General features: G+C 49.2%; 1 pseudogene; it reads left to right on the top strand.

Annotated features, from left to right (window-relative positions):
- Positions 1–575: 575 nt before the first annotated feature.
- LOC114828529 (zinc finger MYM-type protein 1-like) lies at positions 576–3,173 on the top strand (annotated as a pseudogene).
- The last annotated feature ends 5,099 nt before the right edge of the window (positions 3,174–8,272 follow it).

Below are 8,272 nucleotides of genomic sequence, written 5' to 3'. Positions count from 1 at the left end.
ATTTTATTTTAGAGAGTTTCGCTCCAGCTTTGTTTATGGTGGTCGGGGCGCCAGTTCAGAAGGTCATTCCCCAGCGTCTCCCGGTGTCGATTCGTGGTCCTGGCGAGGACATTCATGCACTCGCGGGCTCTCGTATCGAAAGTGGTGCTATTGTTTTGATTTGATCGCGAATCGCGATTGTGATTGTAGGTATGCGCAGCAGAAATCATCGGCGACACCGCGTCGGGTCGTCGCTGTCATATCCTTTCTTTCGAACCATCTCATGCTTCTCTGGAGCTTCCAAAAGAAGACCTGATGGAACAAGGTCTTCCGAGAATCCTTCGGATGCGCTACTCCCGGGAAGAAACAGTCCTCTTCCTCGCCCAGCTGCTCTGGAGAACCGTTTCCCCGTTGCGAAAAAAGCCCCCAAGAACACGTCTCCTCCGGTAGCAAGGTGACGCCGCTCATGCGATCTGTGTGGTCCCCATTCATATCGAATCCGTCATTGGATTTCGCATGAATAGTCGCTCTTCGAATTCGGCTTGCTGAGTGTTCTCGATTCTTTTTTTTTCTAGATTGCACGGATTCTCGGAAACATGAAACGTAAGAAAGAGAGTGGGGCTAGTTATCGGAAGAAGCGCAAGACTATAGAGGAATCGTTGAGTAAACAAAGAGGGAGTTTTCTGAAGTATCTTCTACCGAAAGGAGGTACCGCTGAAACGTCCGGGGAGGCGAATGATAGAGTCGAAACCCCAACTTATCAGAGCGGCATCGCCGTGTCTTCACAGACGTCTTCTGCAGAGAACCGAGTCGATCTCATTGCAGAGGTCGAAGCTATCCCTGAGCAAAGCCAAAGTCTCACCAAGGAAGATGTCCTTGCGGAGTATACCATCGATCAGCGAGGTGGAGCTTCTGTGCACAGTCTGTCCGATTCGAGTGAAGAGGACGACGATATTCGAGGCCATGATGGTTCGCTCCTCGATGACATCGGCACTTGGCCAGAGGGAATCGATGCTGCGCTCCGCAGGAAGCTAGTTAGTCGTGGATCTTCTGATCTTCAGAACCTGGATTTCGATTCGAGAGCGCGACGCGCCTGGCCAGGCCACCAAAGGTCGAGGTCGTAATCTCTCGCGAGAATGGTTCTTTCGCAGAGATTCGGACAACGAGAGAGTCTTGAGAAACTGGATGCTGTATTCACCTGCGAGGTCGGCTCTCTTTTGTTTCTGCTGCCGGCTTTTCGCCGGGGGAAAACATCCAGTTTCAATTCGATCGACGGTTTCTCCAAATGGTGGAAGTTGAACCCCAAGGTTCGCGAACACGAGATAAGCTTCATTCATCAGGATGCGGTCACGAAGTGGGACGAGATGCGCATGAGACTCGAGAAGAATGCGACGATAGACGATCATAGGCGAAGACAGATTGAGATGGAAACGGAGAAACTCGAGGCAGTTCTGCAGAGGCTGCTGGACATAGTGAAGTACCTCGCGAAGCAGAATCAAGCATTCCGAGGTCATTTTGAGCAGCAGAAGTACGACTCCGATTTTGGAGGAGACTCCAGTCGAGGGAACTTTTTGGAGCTTGTTCATTTGGTAGCCAAGTACGATCCGGTTTTGCGAGAGCACCTCGTAAGGGTCCAGCTGTCGAAATCGAGGCAACTTACTTATCTCTCGAACAGAACGCAGAACAAGTTCATCGAAAAACTCGGTGAACGCGTTCGGCAAAAAATAATTGAGCGGGTCAAGACTGCCAAATATTTCACTATGATCTTCGACAGCACACCTGATCTGTCGCACAAGGACCAAACGAGTCAGGTTCTGCGATACGTCATCTTGGACGGCAAGGAAGTCAAAGTGACGGAGTCTTTCGTCGGTTTTATCGAAACAGAGAAAAAGGACGCGGCCGGCATCACCTCCATGATACTGCAGAGTCTTGAGAAGGACGGTCTCGATATACAACACTGTAGAGGCCAGGCGTATGATAATGCCGCCGTCATGTCTGGACATCGGTCAGGCGTTCAGAAGCGCATCAGAGATATAAATCCGGGAGCAGAATTTGTTGCTTGCAGCAATCATTCTCTGAACTTGGCCGGGGTCCACGCAGCTTCGGCATCAGTCAGATCCGTGTCATTTTTCGGGGTAATTGAGAAGCTGTTTTGTTTCTTCTCCTCGTCGACTCATCGCTGGAGTGCGCTGACCGCAGTAGCAGGAAGCCTCAAGCGGCTGATCGAGACTCGATGGAGTGCGAGAGGTGATGCTGTTGGTTCAGTGAAGAAGCACTACCTTGGGATCATTGGTGTATTGGAGAAGCTCACAACTGAAGTCGAGAACGCTGCAACCAGAGGTGACGCCGCTGTCTTGCTTGGGGCTCTGCAGACTCACCACTTCTTAGTCTTCCTGAATTTGTGGGATCCTGTTCTGAGAGAGATCAACTCCACTCAATGCTATCTTCAGACGAAGGGGCTGGATCTGCACCAGTGCGACTTGCGACTGAGAGCACTCGAGTTTTTCCTCACCCAGAACCGAGATACGCTCGTCGAGGAAGCTCTGACGATGGCGGAGAAAACGTGTGGAGAGCTAGAGATTCCATTAAGCAAACCTACGAGACGGAACGACGCTTCGCTATCTTATAGTCAAGAGATACGACGCGACATGTATGCCTCAATGGACAGGATTACTCAAGAAGTCAAGTCGCGGTTCAATCAGATTCACTCGATTGCCGAGAAATATGAATTCCTGATCCCGCGAAACCTTCTGAACGCTGACTACCTTTGTACTTTAGAGGAACATTCAAAGGACATCGACTTGGAACTTTTCGTATTCGAAAGAGTTCGGCTTCAGACTCTTGTTGCGTCAGCCGACGACGAAGAACAAGCTCAAATCAGGACAAAAGGTCCTTTCGAGCTCTTACAGTTCATTCAGAGGTATGCGCTTGGAAGCTCGTTGCCGAATATAGTGGTCCTGCTTCGAATCTTCCTAACCCTAGCAATCAGCGTCGCTTCCTGTGAAAGGAGCTTTTCTAAATTAAAGCTGATAAAAAATCATTTGCGATCTACCATGGGAGCCTCGCGTCTCAACAGTCTTGCGATACTATCTATTGAGCATAAGCTCACCGACGAGATCGATTTCGAAGATGTCATTCAGGAGTTTGCGGAAAACTATGCCCGCTACTCATCTAATGATAGAAGACTCATTTGAAACCTTCAATGTGACATCAAAGAAACCCATGAATAATATACTTGTGCTTTGTTTTTCCCTCCATCGTCTGAATTTTCTATCCAAGGAAACGATTGAAGCTCCTTAAACTCGATTCTTGAAAACTTCCAACGCAGAAGTGTTAGCCTGACCCCCTGAAGAGCGCAAGCACGAATTGGAGGGGGCGGCAAATTCGATCGTCGCCCCGGGCGGCACCATGGACTTGCACGCCACTGAAACAGTGTAACGGAAGTTGTGGTAGGTGCGCCGAAATTCGAAGAGAGGGAGATCGTCGTCCTCGCGCCAGCAGCTGCGGGAAGTTCCAAAATGGCTGCAACCCGAGATCTAAAGCTAGAGTGATATAGAGATAGGGTCACCGCTTCATGCTTAGAAGTTTGATGCTTCACGTTGGTGAGAACTCTCAGCATTCACAGAATTCGCAAGACGAGGGTGGATTTGGAATAGGAAGTCGCCCTTTTTTTATTCGAATCGATTTCGGTGATCCGAGCTTCCTTGGCGAGAAATCGTCTGATCTTCTCATCCGGGATATGCTGAAGATTCACTCGGACGGATAAATACGGCTGGTCCGGATACGGACAAGGTGATTAATTTCCGTCGGCCTTGATGCGACTATCGAGGACAAGAAAACTCGCTCCATCCAACTCCAACCATTATGGCGGCTCGCGACCGCACTCATTCTGTCTATTACTTGAGAACAACGAGGAATAAGATCATTCGGTAACACGCCGGTAAACCCGACACAACGTGTCCGCTTTGAGAAGTAGCTCACACGCTACAACCATGACGTAGGTCTACGTTAACACCGGTTTGACCAAAGTCAAACCTGCGGCGAATTCGGCCAACAAGAGAAGAAGTCCAAGTCCACAGGACGGCGGAGCCAACAAGAGAAGAAGTCTACGGGACGGCGGAGCCAACAAGAGAAGAAGTCCAAGTCCACGGGACGGCGGAGCGAACAAGAGAAGAAGTCCAAGTCCACGGGACGGAGGAGCCAACAAGAGAAGAAGTCCAAGTCCACGGGACGGCGGAGCCAACAATCTGCGATGTCTATCTCGAAATTTTCGCTTAGATGGGGCACCGTGTCCCCGTGCAATGCTACTCGCTATTTGGAATTCGGTCAGACCCTGCTCTATCTTGAGCTGCTCAACGAGTTTGAAAATGGTGAGATTATTCGCTCCGAGTCTGCCGGCCAATGCCGAATGCCAACCTTTGATTTCATTGTTTGTTGTTGAAACTCAGAGCATAGGCTGGGCTGAAGGACGCTATCCGCCATCAGTGTCCAAGTAATCAGAAAGGCCCTACTTTCGGCAAGAAATACCACAGTCCGTGACAAGTATGCTCACGATACCGCAGGTTCCGAGATATCTGCCACACTCGCATACCTTCAAGAAATTCGGGATGATCAGATCGCTCCGATGCGATGGATTCGCAGGCAGTGCCGGGGCCGCTCGCTTGCGGGCGTTCGCAACTCGTCGCCGTAGGAGATCGGGCTTGGGTAGCCTGCTGAAATGGCAGTGGAGCTAATCTTGCCAACCACCTCCGCTACGAGGGCGGCCGATTTCGATCGCTGCGTGGCAGTTTCCCTGAGTAGGCCCAAGTTGTCCCCTCGACGTCGACTGGATCTGAACTATGAGTATGCTCCGGCGGGATCTGTGGCGAAAATTCCGAATTGAGCTCTCGAAGTTCGTCCGAATCTCTGAAAAATTATCTACGATATTCTCCGAGCTCCCGACTCGAAACTCGCTCCGTGCGGCTCGAAACTCACTGCGTGCGACTCGTTCTCTGTCGCTATCCGAGCCTTACGAATCTTGACCACGCACCGCCAAGTTTTTCGAATCCGTTCGTCGATCTCTACGGAAAACGAATCCTCCGACACACAGCATTGGCAGTTACATAGTTCAAGGACATTTTCCATGAATGGACAATATTTCGTACGTCACAGGAGAGGCTGGTCACTTCTGACACTGTTTACTATCTCGGCCATGCTTTGTGTATCTGTGGCTCATCGCCTGACAGAAAGTGGTCAATCCGGAAGATCGGAACCCCGGTCTGGATGTCGTAGAAGGGGATGTGCTTGTAGTGGAGACAAGCGTGGAAGTCGATAGGATAATGAAGCTGTTTGGAGAGGTGGATTGAACAACAGGAGCCTCGGAGAACTCCACCGTGCTGTCCTCAGTAGTTGAACTTCGGATTTTAGGGTGCCCAGAATCTGCTTCCGAGTATGAACGCTCCGTTACGTCCCCGGTGTGAAGCTTCCTTGGCATGGAATATCCACGCTGGATTGCTGATAAAGAATTTCTGTAACTTCGCTCATGAAGCTTACTGATGCTCAGTACCTTTTCGTGGATCCCAGAAAACAACTCTTTCAGCAGAGACCCTAGGGAGAGCAACGTTCCCACCAGGGATCCAGCCATGTGTGCCTAGCTTGAACAACGCGTCACTGGGAACACCATTGCTCATCGAGATTTGGATATGCATTGACTGGATCTAAATCGCTCTACTCGCGTGGAATAAGCGCCGCTGCCGCGATCGTGCTCTCATGAACGAGTGCTGTTGGTGTTTACTCTCCAAAACTCTGAGGAGCCGACAAGAGTACCAATAAGACTCGTTCGGATTCCACGAGACCAAAAGTTAGATATGAGCCAGAGAGAAGACTACACCTGAAAAGTGTCAAATGAGAATGACCCCACTAGGCGAAACCTCTAACGAAACTTTCTTCATTGTCCGTCGAAGCAGGTGTAGAGCCCTCCCCGTCCGCAGGTCTCGACGGCCCGACCGAGACGACTGTCTTTCGGGGCTGCGTCTTGAGCATCGCAGCCGAAGAAAAGTTGTATCTCCACCAATTCGACGTCAAATTGGGTTTTCTCAGTGCTGAGCTCAATGAGGAAATATACATGAAACAACCAGAATGGAGGGATGATAGATCAAAGGAGGAATGGAGACTCCCACGCGCTATCTATGGATTCAATCGCCGTACGAGTTCAGCCAAAAATTCAAATCCATCCTTCTGAAAAGGGACACAGCAAGACCGACCCCTGTATCTCCTATCGAATTGGGGAAGAGAGAATCATCGTTTGCATCTACGTAGATGATGGCCTATGTGCTGGGGTAACGAAAAAGATACAGTCGGACCCGCTTATAAGAGAGACCTCGGGGAACCGTGAAAAGTCTCTTATAAGCGAGTTTCTCTTATGCGCGGAAATACCCAATCGCGGATGAAATGGTTTGAAGTTGGAAATGATGAGCCTTTCTTCACGGGCCCGCATACCTTAGCCTAAGGCGCGTCTAGAAGGCCTAACAAGCAGTCGCAATCGGGAAAAAATCGTTTCGTAGTGAAACGATTTTTTATTTTAATTTTTATTTCCGACCTGTATCTTAAAAGCGAATCCTTCAACATGGAATCCTATGAGAAGAGGAATCGTGACGAGTCTCTTATGAGCGAGTTTCTCTTATAAGCGAGTTTTCAAGTCTCCTATACGCGATTTTTTTAACATGGGAGACTATGGGTTCGGAAACTGGGGGATAGAATCTGTCTCTTTTAAGCGTAAGTCTCTTATATGCGTATCTCTTATGAGCGGGTCCGACTGTACTTCAGTTGATAGATTCTCTAAGTCAAGATCTTGAAATCACATCACAAGCCCTCAAATATTTTCTCGGAATGCAAATCGAGACAAACGAAAACCAATGACATTCACATACATCAAACCAAGTATGTGAACGAGGTCCTCAAGCGTTTTAACATGTTCGATTGCAAACCAGTTGCTGCTCCCTGTGACTCAGGCATTTACAATATCCGAAACACCGGAACGGCCACCCTCGAGAACTTCCGAGAGTCAATAGGACCAGTCCCTTATATTACCAGTGGTTGCCGCATCGATGTGGCCCTCACCACCTCATATCTCAGTCGTTTTCTGGATAAATGTACTCCTGAGCATTTGGAGGCAGGAAAGAGGATACTTCGATATCTGAAGTCATGCCCATCTCTCGGCATTACACACAGAAGCAATTCTGACGAGAAGACAGTGGTATTCCCTGACGCTGATCATGGTTCAAAGATCAAGGATAGAAAATCCGTTCCAGGAACACGGATCATGGATCATGAGACAATCAGGACCAGTCAATCAATCATCGCTCTCAGCTCTGAGTCTGAATTCCACGCTGCAGCCGGAAGCGTGAAAGCAGCACAATGATTGACCAAACTGTTGAGAGAATTGGGCAAAGAAGAAAGATAAATAATTCAGATGGATAATCAAGCAGCAATCAAACTCATCAAAAATCCCCAGTTCTATTGACGAACAAAACACATCGAACTAAAATATTTCTTCACCAGAGACCACTACGACAAAGGAGGCATCGATATTGCCTACATACCGACGGAGTACTAGCGAGTCGACTGGCTGACCAAGCCACTCAACAAATCGGTATCCCTGAGACAGCGCGAGCTGTCGGGTCCAACTGTCTGGAAAGCATGAGGCTAACAATAACAATTATCATAATAAATCTCACAGCCTGTGCTCACGGATACTTCTCGTGCAGTGATTGTGGCGACGAATTCAAATCACTCGGACAATCATGTCTAATAAGAAGTTCCATTGGAGATCAATGTCACATACGGTTTGTAAACACTGAGGTGTGTCAGAGCGATGCTGACGATGAAACACCATGCATCTCTGAAGATTGTGGGAACGCGGGAGTTCCCCAAATAATAATCATTACTTTCAAGTCATTTGTTTATTGGCCCAAGCTCGATAAACAGGTCGAGGCGCTGGTGCGCGGATGTTCGGCGTGTTCGGAGCTGAACAGAGACCCTCGGAAGGCATCGCTGCATCCCTGGGAAGCGTGTTCGAAGCCGTGGCAACGTTTGCATGCGGACTTCGCCGGTCCTTTGGACGGCCACATGTATCTGATCGTGGTCGATGCTTATTCGAAGTGGCCGGAGATTTTCGAGCTAAAATCTGCCAAGGCAGCGTCGACGATAGACAAGTTCACCGCATTATGCGCTCGTTTTGGGAATCCGACCACTCTCGTCACTGATAATGGAGCGCAGTTCAAAGCGAAGTCGTTCGAGAGTTTCTGTGAGAGTC

Source organism: Galendromus occidentalis, unplaced genomic scaffold (assembly GCF_000255335.2).
Source record: "Galendromus occidentalis unplaced genomic scaffold, Mocc_1.1 scf7180000075952, whole genome shotgun sequence".
Taxonomy (NCBI): Eukaryota; Metazoa; Arthropoda; class Arachnida; order Mesostigmata; family Phytoseiidae; genus Galendromus; species Galendromus occidentalis.
This window is presented reverse-complemented; position numbering and strand designations above follow the sequence as displayed.